Source organism: Chelonia mydas, chromosome 4 (genome assembly GCF_015237465.2).
Source record: "Chelonia mydas isolate rCheMyd1 chromosome 4, rCheMyd1.pri.v2, whole genome shotgun sequence".
Lineage (NCBI taxonomy): Eukaryota > Metazoa > Chordata > Testudines > Cheloniidae > Chelonia > Chelonia mydas.
In genome coordinates this window covers 57,917,502-57,941,328 of record NC_057852.1, presented here as the reverse complement: position 1 = coordinate 57,941,328, position 23,827 = coordinate 57,917,502, and the positions used below count along the sequence as shown (strand labels likewise).

Here is a 23,827-nt window from a genome sequence, read left to right as displayed (position 1 = left end):
CATTCTGCTCCCCCAAAGTCACCCTATGCCATCATCTTACATGGAGAGTTTACACTGCTTCAGTCTGCTCTAGTTTATATCAGATGGAGATATTAAGTTATATGCAGAACAGGTGGGTGGAGCAGCTGGTATGAGAAGTGAGCAGCTGACAACAGGAAAAAAATCAGGGGAGATTGCAATACAAAAATTTGCCTAGGAAATTGCAGATCTCACAATCTGTTCATGAGCACTGACTATACAGTAATTCTACTAGGTAACAAGTCAGGGAAACTCCTGACTTCACTGAAAATGGACTATTCAAGACATTCAAAGATCTTGTTACTTTTGGCTTTGACCTGTTACAATATATAATGCACTCCTATTTATTCTCAAAAGTGATTCTTGGTGAATTTCAAAGCTAAAATTTTAAAAAATCACTGTAGTTTTTTCAGTTGTACTTAATTAAGTGACTGACTTGATGCGTTCTGAAGTACAGATGGTACTTACATAAAGTTTAGAAGGTGCTGCAGTCACTGTTTATAGTTACACAAAAGTTTGGGGTTTTGTCTCTAATTTCATTCATTGACATGAAGTATGCATCAGTTTGATCTGGTTGTGAGAAATGTCTTTTTATAGAAGGATAATTGATTAACTCTGAGCTCTCCTTAATTTGAAGCAGTGAGGAGTGGAGCTTGGAGTGGAATCAATGATCTGGAGCAGATGTAGGAAGATGCAAGGGAATAATATAAGCAGGAAAAATATTTGCAATAATCAAGACAAGGGATTGTGAAAGCATGAACTAATGTCTTGGTAGACACAGGTGCATTTTGGATATGTAATGAAAGTCACTGTAGCATTCAGGAAGGACCTGGATGTGAGGGGAGGAAACAGAAGTCTCAAAGATGGGAAGATTGCAATCTAGTGGAGCTGGGAAACATGTTGATGACAATGGAGAAAGAAGATACATTGATTAGTAGGAAACATTAGGTTCCAGTTACTGTTGTGTCCTACGGCATTTTATTCTGTGAGCCCCTGCCCTCCAAAATACACCTTACAGACCTGGCCCCTGAATATCTCCATTATGTAGAAGGAAGAGCTACTGTGGTGGCTTTTACACCATCTCCAGTCCTGACTGCTGGCATAGGTGCTGGAACAAAAGGGCATGACTCAGGTATTTCTGAACCCCTACAATTCTGGCTGTTGAACTAGCCAGGACATGTTGGCAACCAGTGTAGAGGGCAACAGTGTTTAACTGTAAAGAGATGAGTGAAATAAGAAAAGTTAGAAGGTTCAGGGGAGAAGTCACCAGCAGCAAGGAAAAAAATAGTGTGAGTGGTGAACTTTAAAGAATAACTGGAGTCTGAAGCTGGAGCAACGCTGAAGGGCATCACAGACTGGTAAAATTTGTGGTAGCAGAGTTGGGACAGTGGGATACTAGTGGGGAAGGGTAGAAGAGGGAATGTGGGAGGAAAGAGAAAATAGGAAGCAGCAGGAAGGATGACAATGTGTAAGAAGATCATGTTGAAATTGTAGTACTGAGTGATTGGGAGGGGAGGTAATGAGGATGCAGTGAGGAATACGAGTAAGGACATCAGTAAGAGAGAGCAATCTGAAGACAGGGACAGATCAACCAGTACACATACTGTTTAGGTGAGGGACAACTAAACAGTTGGTGTGGAAGTGATCAACACAGGATTCAGAACTGGAACTACTAGCTATTACATTCCCCAGGCATACCTGCACAATGTGAAGCAGGTCTGGTGTGTTGCATGGTTTCTAGCAAAGAGTGACAGGGGTGGTGCTCTTTATATCAAAACTTTATCCAAAGGAATGGCTGAGGCAATTCATCATTCATAATAAAAAGTCAAAGGATATATGGGGAGAACTGGAAGGAAAACTTTATTTGCAAACTCTCAGATATTTAAGAGAGATTTTGAGTTTTGCAGAGTTGCATAAGCATGCACAGCCAGAATATTTGGGGCTAAAACAATCTTTAGACAAGAATGATGCACTCCAAAGTTAAATATGTAGAATCCGTATCATTCTATTTATCGTATTGCAAGGGATGTTCAGAAAGTGAGTGCTGTGGAAAAGCTAATGAAATATGCTGATTTAAATCTTATGTGGTTTAAACACTTTCATAATCTTTACTGGATGGTTGTCAGTATAAGTACCTCTGGCATTATTCAACCAAAACATATGCCAGAGACATTGATAAATGTAGGCACATATTTCGGGACCATCAGAAAAGTGTTTCGCAAATGGTTGAAGATACAACTGATCAAAAACTTCATTTGGATTCAGATATGTGTATTTTAGCAGATGTCTAACAAATGGAATTGCACAGAAACAGCTGAACTGAATCTCTTTGAGAGCGGAGAGATTTATTTTTGGATGTTGAAGGGCTGAGCAGGTTCATCTCTGAGAAATTTCTTGTAGACATAGTAAATGCAATTTAGCCTTTAAGGACCCGATTCAACTCACTTATACATATATGTGATTAGTCTGTTTCTCTGCTAGGTTAGACATAAGCATATATTCAGTGGTTTCCTGAATCATGGTTTATAGTATCTATGGAATGCAGGACAGTGATTATTTGTGCATGTGTGTTTAGTTCCCAATATTCATGTAATGCTGCCACTTTGTACTTCTATGGCACCTTCCATATGAGGATCCCAAAATGTGGTTAGTCAATTTTGTCTCTCTGCATGCAGTAACGTCTCCATTTTACACATGCAGAAACAAACACTGAAAGGCTAAGCGCCTAAGGTCATAAAACAAGCCTGTGGCAGAGCAAGAATAGAGCCCAGGTTGTCTGACTCCCTGTTCTTCATCTCCTATTTGTACTAAAATTAAATGACAGCAAGTTTGTGCTGTTAACCCACAGCTGATACAGTAGCCTTCTTGCTATAACATATTATGTGCAATAAGAATTCAGTTCTTGGCCTTTAATCCCCAGTGACACCTCTATTTTTGGTCCCATTATTGAGACTCAATATACAGTCCGGTACCTTGGCTACATTTATCACTTTTTGTAGGTTTCTGGTGTTTGAAACAGACATAGTATGGATGAAAATTGGCAAAAGCATATGAGAAGCTTCAGGGATTTAGGTGAGGTGGCAGAACATTCTGGAAGCTTCTCCCATACCACAGATGGTCGTGTAAATTGTTCTGGCAGAAAATCTCTGACAAGAATCCTGTTTAGTTTATTTGTAAAATAAATGTAAAGAATATACAGTATATTAAATAAGTCACATAAAGGCTTTACATTTTTTACATGCCTCATGTCTGATTCCTGCCTTCTTGATTATGCCTATTTGAAATTAATATTCTTGTTGTGGTATATTCACCCGCTCTGGATTTAATATTGTTCTGACTAGAGATTTTATAACTGGGCTGAGGAACTGAGAGCTACAACTGAGCCAACACAGAACTCAACATTTATTTGTAAAAAGAGCCATAAATGGATGATTAGAAAGCTAGTTAATATTCTGACATTTTTTATTATAGTTCTGTGTACTAAAGACAGTGCATCTTATAAGTAAAAAGTGAGACTGTTATTGAATACTTAAAATACTGGTACAGTAGCATCCAGAGATCCCAAACAGGGATGAGGCTCTTTTATATTATACTGCAAGAAAATGGCTGAAAATTAACTAAAACAGGCTTTCAAGGAGTGGTTGGTAGGAGGATCACAGAAGATGCATGCTATAGGGTGCAGAAGTACAGGGATGAGAGTGGATGCAAGGGCTCATCCACCTAATCTCAACCCTTAAATTTAATCATTTTTGTTTCTCTGGTTGAAGAACAAAGGTGAAGAAATACTTTCAAGAGAGAATTCAGAGTAGCAGCCATGTTAGTCTGTATCCACAAACAGAAAAGGAGTACTTGTGGCACCTTAGAGACTAACACATTTATTTGAGCTCATGAAAGTTTATGCTCAAATAAATGTGTTAGTCTCTAAGGTGCCACAAGTACTTCTTTTCTTTTTTCAAGAGAGAAGTGGTCTTCAGTTGAAAAAGTCTCAGACACACCAGCTACTAAGAAACCTCTTTGCCCTCAGGAGCCCCAAAAGGGCAGATTTTTTTTTTTTTAAATTTTTTTTGTACTACATGCTTACACTTCGCATATAAGGAATTGGGCTCAAATAAAATTTGAGTCCCTACTTCTAGATATGAACAAATCTGATTATACTTTTCAGGACTATCACCTGCAGTACTAGATCTTATTTTGCATTGGAACTCACGGTACCTCAGATTTGCAAGCTTCTGATTGGTGTTTCAAGAGGAAAAGCTTCCAATAAAATTTCCATTCAGTCCTGTGTTTAATTTTTTCTACTTCCAACCCATTGCTATATGGAGAAATCCTGTAGCTAGGAAATGGTAGACGAGTTATAATTTAGGTTATTTAAAATAAGCGGAATCTAGGATGGCCTTAATTTTTCCATATGATTCCTTGCATTTATTCCAAAAACTTAAACCTCACGTTAGCCAGTTTAGAACTTACCTTAAGCTTGATATTTTTCCTGTTTGCAAATAGCTATTTCCAAGTAATCTGGTTGTCAGAATGAGAACCTGTTCAGGGCCCTTCATCCGGAAAGATCTTGCTACTAGAGAAGATGAGATTGTATAGAAAAACTCTAGTGTATCCTCAGCATTTTGGCCTAATGTCTTATTGAAGATTTCATTAATATAGGCCTATACTATAGGACAATTTGAGGTTAGCTAATATGACCTCTCTAAAAGTAATGAATACCTCAATTTTTTCAATGATTTTTTTTTGTGGGGGGGCCCCTTGTCCTTGTTCCCCTCAATTGGATAATTCTAATAGTATTTAAAAGAACTTCTATTACACTCTTAAGGCCAAATCCTGGTTCCAACGAAGTCAAAACTCCCTCAGTGGGACGCTATTTGTTAAATAAGTATGAATGGAGCTGCATTCAGTTAAATTATAAACTGATTGGAGGGACAAGGTGAGTGATGTTGTTGGACCAACTTCTGTTGGTGAGAGAGAGAGAGGCTTTCGAGTTCCTCAGAGGAAGAGCTCTATAGCTCAAAAGCATCTCTCGCTCACTAACAAAAGTTGGTCTAATAGATGATGTTATATCATTCACCTTGTCTCTCTAATATCCTGGTACCAACACGGCTACAACAACACTGCATCCAAACTGATTGGAGTAATTTGTGTTATCTAACTAGGTGCTGCACATGGAATTAATTGTCAAAGAAAGGCCCCATACATAAAAAGTGAAACTGTATAATCACGTAGAACAATTGATGTGCCAAAAGCAAGAAGCCCAATTTGTAATTGTTCTGTGAATGGACATTGAAAAACTGGTTTAAAAAGCGGGGAAGGACTTGAATGTTTTACAGATACATAGCTGAAAGGAAGGATGTGGGGAATTAAAAAGATGGTGAAACAACTTGGCTAGTTATGAGTAAAACACTTAACAGCAGTTGCCTCTGTTTTAAACCAGGTCAGAGTGATATGTCAGGCAAAACCATACTAGTATTATGGTGCACAATGGAATTGAATAGCAAAAGACCACAAATTTAATTTTAGGGCTTGGCTAGCCTATGCCCATAATGTAGCTCATTGGAATCATCCTATGATTTACAGTAAGGTGCTATTTGTGGTGAGCCTCTATGTGAAGCCATATTTCTACAATTCAGCAATGAGACTGTTTGTTAGTTTTATGTTTTTTATTGTACCTTTCCACTTCCATAGCAACAACTTAGCTATTCTGAGCTCACACAAATTGTGAGGAAAATCAAATTTCCATCTGTTTCTGCCAAAGAAAGGAAACAGACCGAGACGCTCGTTAATAAACTTCACTTGCAGCCATCTTTAGTTTTTGCTTAGCAAACTGGTGCCTGGGAAAGTTGTGCAAAGTAAACAAACAAACTTCCCTTCTGGTGAGCAGTATATAGGACTATCATCAAGTTGTCAGTTGACTGATTTTGGCAGAATGAGGGCTACTTTAAAAATCTATTGATCATGGCCTTGTGATGGGTTTATGTCACCTTTAGGTTGGTTCAATTGGAAAAATGTGTGATGGAGAATCAGATTAATAAGAATTTTGTTTTAAGGCTGTAAACCTTAGTATGTACGCACTAAGCAGCCAATACAATTCAGAGTGTGTGTCATCTACTCTCACAGGAAAAGGCAGTTGTGCTGTCTCATCCTGCAACAGTAGAAACTAGGAACGAGTCTTCAGGAAAGCCTCAAATAAAACACGTTACAGAAAATTAGCCTAGAAATCACAAAGGCATGAGTCACCATAGTGAGGTCACTCCAGACAAATAGACAGCAACTGCCAAATGCTTCAGAGGTGAAGCGTTTAATCATTGTGGGATTTCTTCCTTTAGTGTAAATAACACTCTCTGCCTTCAGCTTCACAATTCTTTATTTCTGATGTAAATAATTTTCAACAATAGAGTGGGGACTAAAATGAGTAACATCCCATGAAATTTGAAATAGTCAGTGTGAGGTCAAAGATGCTTCTCAGGCTGTGAACTCGAGCAAACTGTTTCTCACATCTTGTTAACAGAGAAAGCAAAAAGCAGGTAAAATCCACTAGCTTTCCCCTGTTCTGTAATATTTTCAATTTTGTATGGTAGAAACAAAATGGCTTCTAGGAGCAATAAAATATCTTTTTCTTGGTAAGATCAACTTTTCATATTTGGAAACAGCTCTTTGTTTTCACATAACCCAGAAAAACATTGCAAAGGCAAAGATATAATTCCAGCATCTGATAACCTTTTTTTATTGGTTTTCGTATGGGATGATTTTATGCAGATAGCTCGTAGGGCTAAAATTCAGAGAAATCCCAACCCTTTCCATTGTGCAACATATTATTCACCTGAAGTGCTGGCTTCTAAAACTTCTTGGTCTGGGAGCATTGACTCAATTTACTTTGTGTAAGTGACTGTCTCCCTTTGAACCTTTCAGGACAGCTGATTTTTGGTATCATTGTAACCAGAGAGGCGATCGCAGGTTGTTTGCAGGTATATTTCCATAGACTCCTCAGAATCTTAATGGCCCTTGAGACTATATAGTGTCTGTATTCAGTGTAATGTGTTGGGGCCCTTCTTTTCAAGCAGTATGGTAATAGACATTTCTTGCAATTTTGAATGGTGATTTGAGTGTTGTAGGATTACAGAAAACAGTCGCTAAATGATGTCTTTGCTGTCATCAGGTGACCCATTGGAATTGAATGCATATTTAAGCATGCAAAAACATTGCTATTGCTATTGAAGCACCTAGTATCGGGGGTAGCCTTGTTAATCTGTATCCACAAAAACAACAAGGAGTCCGGTGGCACCTTAAAGACTAACAGATTTATTTGAGCATAAGCTTTTGTGGGTGAAGAAGTGGGGTTTTTACCCATGAAAGCTTATGCTCAAATAAATCTGTTAGTCTTTAAGGTGCCACCGGACTCCTTCTTGAAGCACCTAGTGACAATGAAAACAATTTTGTGTGTGTGTACATGAACACACTTTCCTATAACATACATTCCTTGATAATCTATCCAATAGTTCCTTAAACATGGAAGTTTTGAAGTACATTTTGCACCTAAACTATGGAGATAATGTATTTGCATTGCTTAAATAGTCAGCAAAAAATACATGGGCAAACCTGGGGAAAATAGATATCATCTGTTGGGTCCTAAGTGCCACCTTTAGAAAAAACAATCAGATTGGTTTTGTAATCACCTTTCGTGTCCCTGGAGCAAGAGAGAGTGGGGAGAATCTGGTGCACTGTTCTCTAAATGTATCTGTCTGTGTTAATGCCTGATTGGCCATTTTTTGGGGGGTAGGTTTCTTTTAGGGAAAGTTTCAGTACTTTGTCAAGTACATGGAGTTGTGTTGCTTGACATAGGGACTACAGACTTCTCAGGAAGATAAGCACAGAGTTTCCATATTGGACGTGGACATTTTAAAGAAAAAAAGTATAGTTCATGCCTACATTGAAATGTATTATACACAGAAGGAAAACTCAGAGGCCCAGTTCAGGATTGGGAGTCCCATTCTGTTAGGCTTTGCTCATACACATAGAAAGAAAGCCCTTGCCAAAAGAGCTTACAATCCAAAGACTACATAGATGACCTACAAGTAGTAATCGGGTTGCCGATAGGTCTTTGAAGTGGTTTGAAGGAGAGGGAGGCAGTCTTACAAGTCAGACTGGTTTTGGGGTGGGGGGAGGAGGAGGTGCTGTGCATAAGTGGCAGCATGGAAGAAAGCACAGACACGTTTGTGGGACAAGTGGACATTTAAAGCTGGCAGTGTTGGCTGAGCAGAGAGCATGGGCGGCTGATGTGATAAGATACTAGATCAGTTGCGTAGCCAGGAAGGAGAAGAGATGTCAAGGGCCTTGAACATGAGGACAAGAAGCTTGAACTTGATGTGTTGGAAAAGTAGGAGACTGTGTGTGAGTGGGTGGGAGATTAAGAGTAATGTGGTCAGAACAGCATGCAAAGATTTTAGCAGCTGCATTTTGAATGCAATGCGTGATGTGGATGGCATGGAAGCCACAGAGAAAATATTTGAAAGGCATTTTATAAATTGCAGAGCACAGTGGTCTAGTATTCTGAGCCAGAACTCAAGTCCCATCCCTTACACCAGTGGTCCCCACACTGTGGGTTTCCCTCTTCCACTCCTCCTTTCCCTCTGCTGCCATGTGTGTTGTCTGAGGTCAGCAAAGTCCCAGAATCCAGGGGCACATTGAGGTAAGTTCACTTGGATGGGGATGAGTACTTCCTCTTCTGTCTCTATTGTTACCCTGTCCTTGGTCTAATGTCCTACAACACCATAACTACTTAGCCCAGCTATTAGTAATCACAGCTATAGGACTTGATAAGGAGAGGGTGCCTTTGACGTTGCCGTCTCTCTCACCATGCTACCTTTTTGGCACAATGCTGTGTTCGGAGGTTCTACCACTTAGCTCAGTTCTCTGTGATTTTCAGCTGTAGTGATTTACCTGGGTAATAGGGAACCTCACTGCTACCATCACTGCTTGTGTCTTGTCTTTCACCACAAACACGGTCTCCACACCAGGTCTAAGGCTGCCCCCATCAACCAGCTTATCAGTGATTTCAGCTTTAATAATTACCAAGAAGGATAACGTTTGATTACCCCTACAACCAAGATATAAGTGAATTTTAACCCCAAATCGATCACCTTGGCAAAGCAGGTGTGTTTATGCAAATAAGGTCTTTTCCTCCAGTTCATCAATAGATGGCAGCAGAGAGCTCACACTGTCCACTGGTTTACTTATTTCTGATTTGCTATAGCAGATTAGATTGGTAATTGCTTCAGTCTGATACAAAGTAGCCAACAGCTAAAGCTTCAGAGGAAGGTAACAAACTCCTATGATTTGACTTATAAGAGCCTCCTGGGTTTGGGTGTTGTTAAAATATGCTCACTAAAATTTTGCAGAGGGTTAAATGAGTGAAACTGGGCTGAATTATATGGTTTCTAGTGCAAAGCATTGGAAACTCCAGTGGGTTTGACTGAGGTTTTGGCTTAGCCTGTACACTAAAAGAGGATGAAAACCCACAAGGACTGAAACAAGAGGTCTATACAACCATACCCATCTCCATGCTCATGAACTGGAAGTGTGGAGTTTTGCACAGTACAAGTGATCATGTGCGTGATCAACTGAACAATGCTGTATTGCAACTAAGGGGGAAATTATTCTTTCACCACTCCTGTGGTAATCAGCTCGTATGGCAAAGCATGGGATTTGCTTTTACCGATTTTAGATACCCTTGTTCATTACACACAACCATATAGTTATTCCAATAACCATTTAAAAACATTTCTTCGTGCACTTTAATTCTTTGGCCATCCTATTCTTGTCTCCTGCTGTAAACTTTGCTCAGAAATTAGGAGGTTAGAGATGGATTTGAATACTCAGTTATAAAGCACCTAGCACAGTAATAGTCATTGTGCAATTGCTGCTTATAGTAGCTGCAACTGCTGTTCAGTGAACTCCTCCACAGAGCAAGAGTAGAAGCAGCAGCAAAGCTGCACCTTGTCAGAGCCCAGTATAACAAAGGCTGGCTGTTGCCTTGGTAACTGGGAGTGCTGCTTTTCCTCCTCTCAGAGATTTTTGCTGGCAGTTGCAGCAGCAATGCTGGGGGCAGTGCAAGGTTTGGGAAATACAAGTATCAGTGTCTGAGGAACCAGCTCAGGGAGGTGGGAGGAAGAGTGTACTTAGATACAGTAATTGTCGTCAAAGTGAGAGGGAAAGGTTGGGAAAAGGAAGAAAGGCAGAGACCTCTCCACCTCTAATGTTCCATGATTCTATGAAAAGGGAAACAAGTGAACTAAAATCAAAGTCAATCTCTTAAGGGGGAGAGAGAACCTGGTTTGCAAAAATTCAGTCCAGAAAATAAATCATTTATTCCATCTCCTTACTCCCTTTCCTCCTCACTCATGTTGTCTTGCTTTGGTCTCCACCTTTGCTTCCATTGTGTTTTGTGTTCTCGATTAACTCTGTAAGCTCCTTGGGGCAGAGAGAGAGAGAGCGAGTTTCTTTTTTGCTTGCTCCCAGCTAGTGCACTACTGCTGCTTAATAAATGACAACACAACACCCCATTGAAATGAATGAGTCTATAGTTAGCTGAGTCTGTATGGAGAATCAGGCAGACTGTATTGCATCAGTTCGCTATTAGAAAGATTTTCTTAACAATAATAAGGGTTACAAACATAGGGACAAATGTTCCCCTATTTACATGAGCAGAGGGGAGCCTGAACTGGTACAGAAGAGGGAGTGATATCTCTGTGGCATACTTCTTGTAGAAGCTGCTCTGTGAGGTTTGTGTTTTATAGGTGGAGAGGGGTGGAGTTGGGATCTCAGCTACATTCTTCCCATTACCCCCTTCAGTCTACATGTTAAATCAACACAAGTTAATGCTTATCGATTAACTAGTGCTGATTCTCCTTACATGCTGTGCAATCCTTCTGATGGAGATTCAGGATGCAGCAGTGGAAGGAGATCCCAAAAATGTTCTTCTAAGGGGACTCTGGGGGACAGTGTAGAGGGATAGGGCATCTGTGCATTAGGCTCTGGCCTTTTTCAGATCCAGATTCTATGGGTCTTTTGGTGAAAGAATTAAAAGGAAACCGAGTACAAACTCTTAGACTTTTCCCCGCTGCTTTGATTATGTCTGTACTGGCAAGTATGGGAAATCAGAGGACTGCTAGAATCTCATCCGATCACATTTTGGCTCCTTTCTCTCACTGAATCATGTCATGTAAGAGACAGATCGTTCGCTTCAACTTCTCAAGAGTTGAAGTAGTCATGATTGCTCTCTGAGTATAATATTAAAAGACACTAGTAACTTCTTTGGTAACAGGTGCAACCTACTGATAATATTTTGATCCTGGTGATTGTGTATTTCATGTTCTAAGTGCTCACCTGTTTAGAGAGCCAGATTATGAAAACTTTACTTTATTTATACTAGCACTCTCATGGACTCTGATTGGTTCACTTATGGAAGTAACTGCTCACCAAAGTGAGTAAGGGGTCCAGTAATCTAGCCCTGAGATTTGACTTGATTTGGGTGTAGTGTGAAACTTATATCTTTATTTTCATCTCTAACCCCTCTATTTTCTCATTCATTCTGTCCCCTTTCCATCTCTGCTAAACTCATTTTCCCATTCTTCAGGTTTTTTTCCAATCCCCCTTTATCATAAGTGGGTTTTTTTTTCACATTTAATCCTGCTTCTGCAGATCCTTCATCTTTCCACATGTGATTAGTAGTGAAAAGATAAATTGTCTGAGGAAGGCTCACAGGCTCAGACCTTAGCCCCTTTTCCTCCAGTAGCAGGATTTACCTTCATTGCTAGCTGTCAATTTTTGTTCATCTCTCTCAAAGCTATTTCAGTCTGGTATAATTCTTTGTGTTTCTCACAGGGATCTTTTGGAAATTATTTTTTTCCTTGAAGCAAAGAAAATGCAGTGTGCTCCCAAAATGTTTTAAAAGATCAAACAAATTTATGTACATTTCAAAGAAATACTTTAAAAATCAAATGAAAGTATTTTATAGTTGGTTTCACCCATTGCATTATCAAGGCTATTCCTTTTACTACTCAAAATTTAAATACCCTCCAACCCCCAAACAATTAAGCTTTAAATAGTTTGAGGACACTGTCAGTTTCAATTTTGGCCCTGTCACCTATCCTAAAATTACATATATTTAAAACAGTCCTTTGATGAAGAGAATTGGCTCTGCAAATTGAGGGCTGCCACACTTTGTTTTCCAACCAGCATTACACATTTAATACATTTCAGGCATGAGCTGGTACCGACAGACATCTGTGGATCAGGCTCTTTTGATGTACAGTGATGTGCACAGTAACGCACACGCTTCCTGTGTTTCTTCTGGACTACCTATGGTAGTTTTGGGCCAGGAAGATAATACGTTTGCTTTTGTACTGCCTTTGGGTCAGATTCTGCAACCATTATTCATGTGAAACAGTACCTTATTCTTTCCATTTATTTTATTGGGACTATTTGAGGAGACCGTCTCTTCCTAATATCAGAATCTGGTTCTTTGTGAATAAATTTAAAATATGGGAGGTAAAGAAGTTTGGGGAAAGCTTAAATACCAAGAAGCTATATTATGCCATTGGATTTTAAGCAAATTTGCCAGTGATTTCAGTGGGACATTCTGATTAAAAATCTGTGGCACAATTCTTAAAAGTAATGTTACTAATACTATTTGAAAGTACCTTAGGGCCTGATCCTGCCACCCCAGTTATCAACTGTAGTTTGTAGAAACTCTGGGTCTCTAAGTTTTCAATGTAATGAGGCAGCTGGCAGAAGTGACATGCCCTACATATTACGTCATGATCCTTGGTTAAAGTTTTCTGTAAGAACTGATCAGTCAAGTATTCAACTGTAATCAACTGTAGTGATTTGTTGTGTCACAAACCAGTTGGAATATCTGGTAGCAAAGACTTCTCGGCGAGATTTTTGGCTTGCTAAACTCTTTGGGAATTTCTGCATGACAGATGTCCTAGCGTACTCAGCATGTTTGACCTTGATGAGCAATTAACCATAATATTGCACCCTATTGCTAAACAACTGTGATTTTGCAAGCTAATACAATGCACTACCCTAATGGATCATTAAAAAAATTAATCACAGTAGCAATGCTCAACAGGTTATGATCCTATCACATGGTCGTGCATTATAACCACGTACACAAGTAATAGAATATGTGGTTCCTAATATACTGGTGAGACTTTTGAGAACATGTCTTTTCAACTCTGTTTCCCCCATTTTTATGGCCCAACTCTTGGATGGGCACATCTTGTCAGATCTATAGAATTTATTGCATGTTAGTAAGATACCATGCATTTGATAAGTGCACCAGAGCGCCTTTCTTCCATTCCATAGAATTGTATACTTTGCAGAACGTTAACAGCCATAAAAATATCCTAAATTCTCCTAGGCCACATAACTCACACTGGCTGTGCATTACCTGCACAATTTTACAGTGGTCAATGGCCAGAGCCAGGATAATTGATGATGAATGTGATGTAAATACCTATGTAAATAGTCTGGGTCAAATCAAGAGTTCTGGGATTTCCTTCGATGTTCCAAACCCCTTGTTCTGCTCTGTGCTTCTGCTCTGTAGTACATATTGCTACACCTGAACTCTGTGTCTGCTCCTCATGTAGGAATGTATTCTTTCCATAAAAGGTGGGGGCTGCTGATCAGGGGACTCTGTGGTGGATCACTTGGTCCATCAGAACCTATTTGGTAACTTTACGGGCTGGTAACACCATCTCTTTTCATTCTGTTGAAAAGGTTGGTTGATGTGCAGAATGGGAGGGATCTGACTATTTGAAGTTACTATTATTATGATTACCTGTTGGGCTCTTGCTAATGATGGTCTATAGGCAGTGTGATCAAGTTCTTAATTTTTGAACTTCATATTTTAATTGCCGCCAAATGGGACTACACTGACACACTAGTTTATAAAGTTCAGATCAAACCATGTTACTGGAACTACATTAAATTCCGTGTTGCTTGTTTCATGCTGAGGACTGTGCCAGTGAATATGCAGAATTAAGCCATTTTTGTTGAAGAGGTTGAAGAGCATGGGAGCATCTGAAACTGGCAAGCCTCCTGTCATAAATATAAAGGGAAGGGTAAACACCTTTAGCAATTAGAGAGGTTTTCTGTCTATTTGCCTGAAGACAAAGATGTTAGTTTTTGGGGTTTTTTTAGGATTTTGATTTTTTGAACAAGAAGCACAGATCTTGAAAAGGAATTTTTTTCCCCTTTGGGCTGCTGAAAAGCAGGTTTTCGGCTGAAAGCAGTTAGTTTTTTTTTTCCTGTGCTTTGGGGCCAGAGCAGAGACAAAAGGGAATTGTCTTTTGTGAGCTGGAGTTTTCTCTACCTAAAGGCAGGGTAGTTAACCTTCTGCAGGGAAATTCACAAGTCTTCACAGACCTGAAGAAGTTTTTTTTTTTTTTTACCTAAGAGCAACTATAGGGGTTTTCTGCCTATTTGCCTGGAGACAAAGGTGTTAGGGTTTGTTTGGTTTTTTTTAAGGATTTTTCTGTACGGTGACAACAACTATCAGAGAACATAGGTATCAGCACAACAATTACTATCACAACAATCACTATCAGAGAATATAGGTATCATATTACAGCACAGCAAAATTTTACAAGCCAAGGTTTTTTGTTTGTTTGTTTGTTTTATTTCTATCTCTCGGGTGTAAAGTTAGTTAAAAACAGAGAGGCAAAGATGACAGAAACCAAGACACAACACAAATTGGAGTTAGCCAGACTGGAGGCAGTGAAAGAGGCAGAAAAAGCTCTAGAAGCTGCCCACAGGAGAGAAATGGAGGCAAAGGACAAAGAAATGGAGGCAGCAAAAGAGGCAGAAAAAAACCAAAAGGCTACCCACAGGAGAGCTATGGAGATAGAAAAGAACCAAGAGGCTGCCCACAGGAGAGCTATGGAGGCAAGGGCCAAAGAACTGGAGGAGAAGGAAAAAGAGAGGAAGCATGTGGAGGAGAAGAAGGAAAAAGAGAGGAAGCATGCACTGGAGATGGAGAAGGCAAAGGCTCAGCAGAATATACCAACAAACCCTAGCAATCCTTCTCCAGGTACCACTTCCCATCCCAGAAAGTTCCCCACCTACAAGGCAGGCGATGATACCAAGGCCTTCTTAGAAAACTTCGAAAGGGCATGCCTTGGGTACAGCATCTCTACAGACCAATACATGGTAGAACTGAGGCCTCAGCTCAGTGGACCCTTAGCTGAGGTGGCGGCTGAAATGCCTAAGGAACAAATGAACCAGTATGAACTGTTTAAAACCAAGGCGAGAGTCAGAATGGGGCTAACACCCAAGCATTCCCATCGGCGGTTCAGAGCCCTAAGGTGGAAATCAGATGTGTCATTTACCCAACATGCCTACCACACATTGTGAAACACTGGGATGCCTGGATATCAGGAACAAGTGTTAAATCTCCAGAAGATTTGTCCTTCCTAATGCAAATGGAGAAGTTTTTAGAGGGTGTTCCTGAGGAAATAGAAAGATACATCCTAGATGGGAAGCCCAAAACTGTAATCGAGGCAGGGGAGATTGGAGCCAAATGGGTGGAGGTGGCAGAAAAGAAAAAAACTGGAGAGGATACCAGAAGGGACAACCTCAGACCACACCCTACTACCGCGGGCAGGCCAAGGCCCCAGCTACCCCCCAAGGAACCCTCCAGACACCTTATCGTCCTGCCACACCGTTCTCCAGCAACCCACCTCGCCCCAGTGACCCATCAGCTGGACGATGTTTTAAATGTAACTAGCCGGGGCATGTAAAGGCCAACTGCCCAAAGAACCCCAACAGATTACAGTTCATTGCACCGGAATCACACCAGAGGTCCTCAGGCCCAGATACCTCCCAGATACCCTTGGAGCAGTGGGAAACTGTGAGTGTGGGTGGGAAGAAGGTCACCACGTGGAGGGACACCGGAGCACAAGTGTCGGCTATCCATGCTTCCTTAGTGGACCCCAATTTAATCAACCCAGAGATTCAAGTGACAATTCAACCCTTCAAGTCCAACTCTTTCAATTTGCCTACAGCCAAGTTGCCTGTCCAGTACAAGGGCTGGTCAGGAACTTGGAATTTTGCAGTCTATGATGATTATCCCATCCCCATGCTGTTGGGGGAAGACTTGGCCAATCATGTGAAGCTAGCCAAGATGGTGGGAATGGTCACCCGCAGCCAGGCTAAACCAGCTGTCAAGCCTAGCTCTGTTCCGGAAACTTCTACCAGGACCCAGTCAGAGGTGATGGACCTGGACCCCAGGCCAATGTCTGCAACAGCAGTAGTGAATCCAGTCCTAGAGACCCAGACAGAGCCAGTCCCAGAATCGGAGCCGGCGGAACAACTAGCACCAGACCCATTGCCAGCACTGAACCCAGTACTTGCAACCCCAACACCAGAGGGCCCCACCAAACCTGAACCGGCAGCAGCCAATAACCCTATCCAAGAGGCTCAGCTGGGGCCTGAATCCCAACATAGTGCACCAGCGGAGAGCGGTTCACAGTCAACGGAAACAGCCCCATCCCCTACATCGCTTCCATAGGGACCAAGCCTAGGTCCACAATCCAATGAGGAACTGATGTCTCCAGCATCAAGAGAACAGTTCCAGACCCAACAGGAAGCAGATGAAAGCCTCCAGAGAGATTGGACGGCGGCACGGAGCAATCCACCGCCTCTCAGCTCTTCTAATCGATCCAGGTTTGTTGTAGAAAGAGGACTTTTATACAAGCAAACTCTTTCTGGTGGACACCAGGGAGACTGGCATCCTCAGAGACGGTTGGTAGTTCCAACTAAGTACCGGGCCAAGCTCTTGAGCTTAGCCCACGAGCATCCTAGTGGCCATGCTGGGGTGAACAGGACCAAAGACCGTTTGGGGAAGTCATTCCACTGGGACGGATTGGGCAAGGATGTTTCTACCTATGTCCAGTCTTGTGAGGTATGCCAAAGAGTGGGAAAACCCCAAGACCAGATCAAAGCCTCTCTCCAGCCACTCCCCATCATTGAAGTTCCATTTCAGCGAGTAGCTGTGGATATTCTGAGTCCTTTTCTGAAAAAGACACCCAGAGGAAAGCAGTACATACTGACTTTCATGGATTTTGCCACCCGATGGCTGGAAGCAGTAGCTCTAAGCAAAACCAGGGCTAAAAGTGTGTGCCAGGCACTAGCAGACATTTTTGCCAGGGTAGGTTGGCCCTCCGACATCCTCACAGATGCAGGAACTAATTTCCTGGCAGGAACTATGGAAAGCCTTTGGGAAGCTCATGGGGTGAATCACTTGGTTGCCACCCCTTACCACCATCAAACAAATGGCCTGGTGGAGAAATTTAATGAGACTTTGGGGGCCATGATACATAAATTTTTAAATGAGCACTCCAATGACTGGGACCTAGTGTTGCAGCAGTTTCTCTTTGCCTACAGAGCTGTACCACATCCTAGTTTAGGGTTTTCACCATTTGAACTTGTATATGGCCGTGAGGTTAAGGGGCCATTACAGTTGGTGAAGCAGCAATGGGAGGGGTTTACACCTTCTCCAGGAGCTAACATTCTGGACTTTGTAACCAACCTACAAAACACCCTCCGAACCTCTTTAGCCCTTGCTAAAGAAAACCTACAGGATGCTCAAAAAGAGCAAAAAGCCTGGTATGATAAACATGCCAGAGAGTGTTCCTTCAAAGTAGGGGTCCAGGTCATGGTCTTAAAGGCGCTCCAGGCCCATAAAATGGAAGCGTCGTGTGAAGGGCCATTCACGGTCCAGGAGTGCCTGGAAGCTGTTAATTATCTCATAGCATTCCCCACCTCCAACTGAAAGCCTAAGGTGTGCCATATTAATTCCCTAAAGCCCTTTTATTCCAGAGAATTAAAGGTTTGTCAGTTTACAGCCCAGGGAGGAGATGACGCTGAGTGGCCTGAAGGTGTCTACTATGAAGGGAAAAGTGCTGGTGGCGTGGAAGAGGTGAACCTCTCCATGACCCTTGGGCGTATGCAGCGACAGCAGATCAAGGAGCTGTGCACTAGCTACGCGCTGACGTTCTCAGCCACCCCAGGACTGACTGAATGGGCATACCACTCCATTGACACAGGTAATGCTCACCCAATTAAAATCCAACCTTACCGGGTGTCTCCTCAAGCTAAAACTGCTATAGAACGGGAGAGCCAGTATATGTTACAGATAGGTGTAATCTGCCCTTCTGGCAGTGCATGGGCATCTCCAGTGGTTCTAGTTCCCAAACCAGATGGGTAGATACGTTTTTACGTGGACTACCGTAAGCTAAATGCTGTAACTCACCCAGAGAACTATCTAATGCCATGCACAAATGAACTATTAGAGAAACTGGGACGGGCCCAGTTCATCTCTACCTTGGACTTAACCAAGGAGTACTGGCAGGTACCGCTAGATGAATCCGCCAAGGAAAGGTCAGCCTTCACCACCCATTTTGGGCTGTATGAATTTAAAGTACTCCCTTTCGGGCTGCAGAATGCACCCGCCACCTTCCAAAGACTTGTAGATGGTCTCCTAGCGGAATTAGGAGAATATGCAGTCGCCTACCTTGACGATGTGGTCATATTTTCGGATTCCAGGGCAGAACACCTGGAACATCTACAAAAAATCTTCAAGCGCATAAGGGAGGCAGGACTACCTGTTAAGGCTAAGAAGTGTCAAATAGGCCTAAACAGAGTGACTTATCTTGGACACCATGTGGGTCAAGGAACTATCAACCCTCTACAGGCCAAAGTGGATGCTATTCAAAAGTGGCCTGTCCCAAAGTCAAAAAAACAGGTTCAATCCTTCTTAGGCTTGGCCGGTTATTACAGATGATTTGTACCACCATACAGCCAAATCGCCGCCCCACTGACAGACCTAACCAAAAAGAAACAGCCAAATGCCGTTCAGTGGACCGAAGAGTGTCAAAAGGCCTTTAACCAGCTTAAAGCGACACTCATTTCTGACCCTGTGCTAAGGGCCCCAGACTTTGACAAACTGTTCCTAGTAACCACAGATGCGTCTGAGCATGGTGTGGGAGCAGTTTTAATGCAGGAAGGACCAGATCAAGAATTCCACCCTGTAATGTTTCTCAGAAAGAAGCTGTCTGAGAGGGAAAGCAACTGGTCAGTCAGTGAAAAAGAATGTTATGCCATTGTCTACGCCCTGGAAAAGCTATGCCCATATGTTTGGGGACGGTGTTTCCACCTGCAAACCTACCATGCTGCGCTACAGGGGCTTCATACCGCCACGGGAAATAACAAAAAACTTTTTCGGTGGAGTTTAGCTCTCCAAGATTTTGATTTCGACATCCAACACATCTCAGAAGCTTCTAACAAAGTGGCTGATGCACTCTCCCGTGAAAGTTTCCCAGAATCAACTGGTTAAAATCGTCCTTGAGATGTGGAAAATATTGTTCATCTTTATATACTTGGTAGTATATTTAGAGGTGCATGTGTCTTATTAACTCTGTTTTTTCCTAGAGCTCCAGGAAGAAATCACAGCCAGTGTTTCACCCTATCTGTGATTTGGGGGGCGTGTCATAAATATAAAGGGAAGGGTAAACACCTTTAAAATCCTTCCTGGCCAGAGGAAAAGCCCTTTCACCTGTAAAGGGTTAAGAAGCTAGGATGACCTCGCTGGCACCTGACCAAAATGACCAATGAGGAGACAAGATACTTTCAAAAGCTGGGGGGAGGGAGAAACAAATCCTCTCTCTCTGTCTGTGTGATGCTTTTGCTGGGGACAGAACAGGAATGGAGTCTTAGAACTTAGTAAGTAATCTAGTTAGATACGCGTTAGATTCTGATTCCTTTAAATGGCTGAGAAAATAAGCTGTGCTGAATGGAATGTATATTCCTGTTTTTGTGTCTTTTTGTAACTTAAGGTTTTGCCTAGAGGGATTCTCTATGTTTTGAATCTAATTACCCTGTAAGGTATTTACCATCCTGATTTTACCAAGATGATTCTTTTTACTTTTTTCTTCTATTAAAATTCTTCTTTTAAGAATCTGATTGCTTTTTCATTGTTCTTAAGATCCAAGGGTTTGGGTCTGTGTTCACCTATGCAAATTGGTGAGGATTTTTATCAAGCCTTCCCCAGGAAAGGGGGTGTAAGGGTTGGGAGGATTTTTGGAAGAAAGAAGTTTCCAAACGGGCTCTTTCCCAATTATATACTTGTTAGACGTTTGGTGGTGGCAGTGATAAAGTCCAAGGGCAAAAGGTAAAATAGTTTGTACCTTGGGGAAGTTTTAACCTAAGCTGGTAAAAGTAAGCTTAGGAGGTTTTCATGCAGGTCCCCACATCTGCACCCTAGAGTTCAGAGTGGGGAAGGAACCTTGACACCTCCCAATAAAGAAAGTCTAGTTCAGGGTCCCTGTCCTGATATTCTAAGCTCTTCAAGGGATTGGCCCTAACCACGTGAGGAAAATTTCTCCCTCTACCACCTTGATCTCACAGGATAGATGGAACAATTAAAGAGTTGGCCAAACTAGGAAGGCTCAGGTGACAGAACTTTCACAGGAGCTATACCTAGACTAGGTAACTAACTCTCACAATAGAGAATAATGACCATGGGTTAAAACTTCTTTCTTCAGTTTAGCCTTTCCTCAGTAAATCCTTCATAGATGGATGGACACACAATATAACCTGTGTCTCTCTCACACTCACACTCTCACACAATTAGCTAAGCCATTTCCCCTATAGGTAAGGAAGGAAGAAAGAGTGTTGAAAGGTTCTGGTGATGATGGGGCCCATTTAAGAACCAAGACAGATAAACAGATGGCTATAACTAGTTGTTTTGGTCTCCTACAGGTATTTACTATTTTCAGTGTTAGGCATTGGTCCTGCATGTGAGTAGTCCCACTGAAGTTGATGGGCCTGTAGATGTGAGCAAGGGTTTGTAGGACTGAGCGCTAAGATAGTAATAACAGTACAATTTTGAGACCATCCAGGGTGATGTAATCCTACTTGCATTAGATTGAGAGAACTGGACTGAATCTCTTGTGGCTGCCAGAAGGTGGCAGCATTGATGAAGAAAACAAGTAGAAAATTAGAATGATAGTAAATATTGATATGAATGCTGTTTTGCTTGGATAAAGTAGTGCTGTAGCAAGTTAATGACAAACCATTAATTAAATATAAAAGAGAACCTTATTCCTACTAATTTTTTTTTCTTCGGCTGAACAAATCAGTTTGCATAACATTGCTTCATTGTGAAGTCAGGCAGACTCCAAAGTAATCACCTAAATCCCACATAAATGTAGCAGTTATGCCAAGCTCAGAGCTTATTTTGAATAAAGAATAATTATTAAAGCTACTTGCTCATGGTGAATAGGAATCTTTCCTGGGTGAGTATCAACTTCTGCAAAAATCTAAGCTATTACTTGAGGGCTGAAGCATTAATTATGTTTTTGTGGTTGTGAGGGAAGACTTCTAAATGGGACCTAAGTGTGAGAAGATGCAATACTATCTTCCACAGTCTGCAAAGAAACAGCCCCTGTCCATTTGCTGTTGGACCATGAAAGGAGTATCTATGAGGAGTGTATGGATGAACGTGAGAAGGTGTCACTGTATGTATGTGTCTGAATAGGGGAGAGACTGATTATTATTTCTTTTATGGCACCCACAAGCATACAAAGCACTTTACAAAAAATGGGACAAGCAGCATGTTTCCTGGAGCTCTCCAATATGCAGTGGTGTTCACAAGCTGCTATGCTTCAAGGGTACAGCATATCTCACACAGCTGTAGCTGGCAGGTAGGGGTCTGTGTGTGTGTGTGTGTGTGTGTGAGTGAGTGAGAGGGGCTCCATAGCTCTGCCTATTCTATATTTCTCCCTGCCTCCTTTGGAGTGCCATGAGCCCAGGGAGAGAGCAGTTTGGGGAACAGTCTGTGTGCTTGCCAGAGAGCGCTGACTGTGATTGTTCTCTACTCTTACATGGGCTACACAATATAGGGGAGACTCCTTATTTGATTACCTCATCACCATCATGATAAATTCTCTTTTATGTTCGGGTGACATACCTCAGTCAGACACTTTGGACTGAGACATTTTGCAAAAATTCGTTAGGCAGTTGATTTTTTTTTTCCAAAAAAGTTTGGAAATTCACCATTTTGTGGTCTACTAACATTTGTCATTTTGATGGGAGAAATTGCTGAGATCTTTAACCTCAAGAAGTGACTGAGAAGGTGCATACTCTATTTCCCCCCCCCAAAGTGTTTTTCTGATTTTATTTACTATGGAATAGAAATGTATACCCCCATCTTCTAATCATAGTTTATTCTAGACACCATGTCATATATTTCTCGTATATGGTAGGTGGCGGAGCAGCTACTAGCAGGTCAGGCTTCTCTATCTCATATGGACTAACTACAGAGGTTCCTTCCCAGAGAGTTACACCAGATGTCTTTCATAAGATTCTTTAATACTTTCCCAGGTCTGGTTTAGGTTAGCTTAAATAAGATATGGAATACTTGTGGCACCTTAGAGACTAACCAATTTATCTGAGCATAAGCTTTCGTGAGCTACAGCTCACTTCAGAAGTGAGGTGCCACAAGTACTCCTTTTCTTTTTGCAATACAGACTAACACAGCTGTTACTCTGAAACCTTAAATAAGATATGTGACACACAGTGCCACATAGTAGCTGAATGGTATAATACAGTCCTCTCCTTCTGGATTTGGACCTCTCTCTTTGGAAAGCGTCAGCTTCAGTCTCAAAGGTTACAGACCATATTCTTCTGCTGCATTTCATTGACTTCAAGAGGGGTGTGACCTATTAATACGAGGAGAATTAGATTTAATCTCTATTGATGACACCCAGTTGTACTGCCCCTTAACCAAATTACCTGATCTCTCTGTTATATCTTGCCTCTTCTCATTGCCAGAACACACCCAAACTTCCTATTAAATTCATATTTAAATATTTTTAAATAATTTATTTAAATATAAGCTCAGAGTTCAGAAGAGTGATAGCAGGGTTATTGGCAAGGAGCAGAGAGGACTTTTTACCTAGAAGAAAGACCTCAAACTTTTCAGCAAGGCCAGAAATCATGGTATCACACTTGACCTCAAACATTTTTTCCTCTCACCTCTTTCTTCACCTATTTCTTCACCTATTACTACCAATGGTTGTAGAATGTGGTTAGAACCTGTCCTTGATGTTAGTCTAATTATGCTAAAATTCTTCTTTATGCTTTAGTTAGTTCCGTCTTAACAACTGACATTCTCTCAATAGTCTTCCTTTAACCCTGCTCTTAGTTTATATCATCAGACTTTATTGGCTTAGTTTATATGATCAATTTTATTGGCTCTCTTTCAATCTTTGAATCCAATTCAACATTACAATTCTTGTTATCATTGGGGTGGAGAAGCTGAGAGAGGGAGTGACTAGCATGCTGTTCTGAAAGATGCTTAATACGCCGTCTTACATTAATCTTCTGTCCAGACTTTTGATTATTACTGATATGAGCTGGGTTCATAGTCATGACCTAGAGGTGAAAGGCCTGCCCCCCTCCCCAATCCTTCTGAGTCATCTAGCTCTCATTTTGAATGTTGTATTTTGGTTCCTTCATGTAAAATGAGCATCAGTTGGTGATCACAGTAATCTGGCTAGACCTCACTGAGATAGTGAGTTTTATAATTCTGTCAGCATGATGTGAGGGATTGTGGGCCTAAAACCAGGCTATAGAGCCCCACACAGTGCTCTGACTATTGCTGCCATCCAGCAACTCATCTGAACTAGTGGAGAATGGGGCCAGTGAAGCTCTAGCTCACAAAGGGCGCCACCCACAAAAT

At 41.5% G+C, this 23,827-nt stretch overlaps 1 long non-coding RNA gene across 2 annotated transcripts in view; it reads left to right on the top strand.

Moving 5' to 3' along the window:
- Positions 1-684: 684 nt before the first annotated feature.
- The window catches only part of LOC122465471, a 36,134-nt gene continuing 12,991 nt past the window's right edge, over positions 685-23,827 (top strand). For both annotated transcript variants that reach the window (XR_006290367.1, XR_006290368.1), the window contains exon 1: positions 685-1,150. This is a non-coding gene — a long non-coding RNA (uncharacterized LOC122465471). The remainder of the gene's footprint in view (positions 1,151-23,827) is intronic.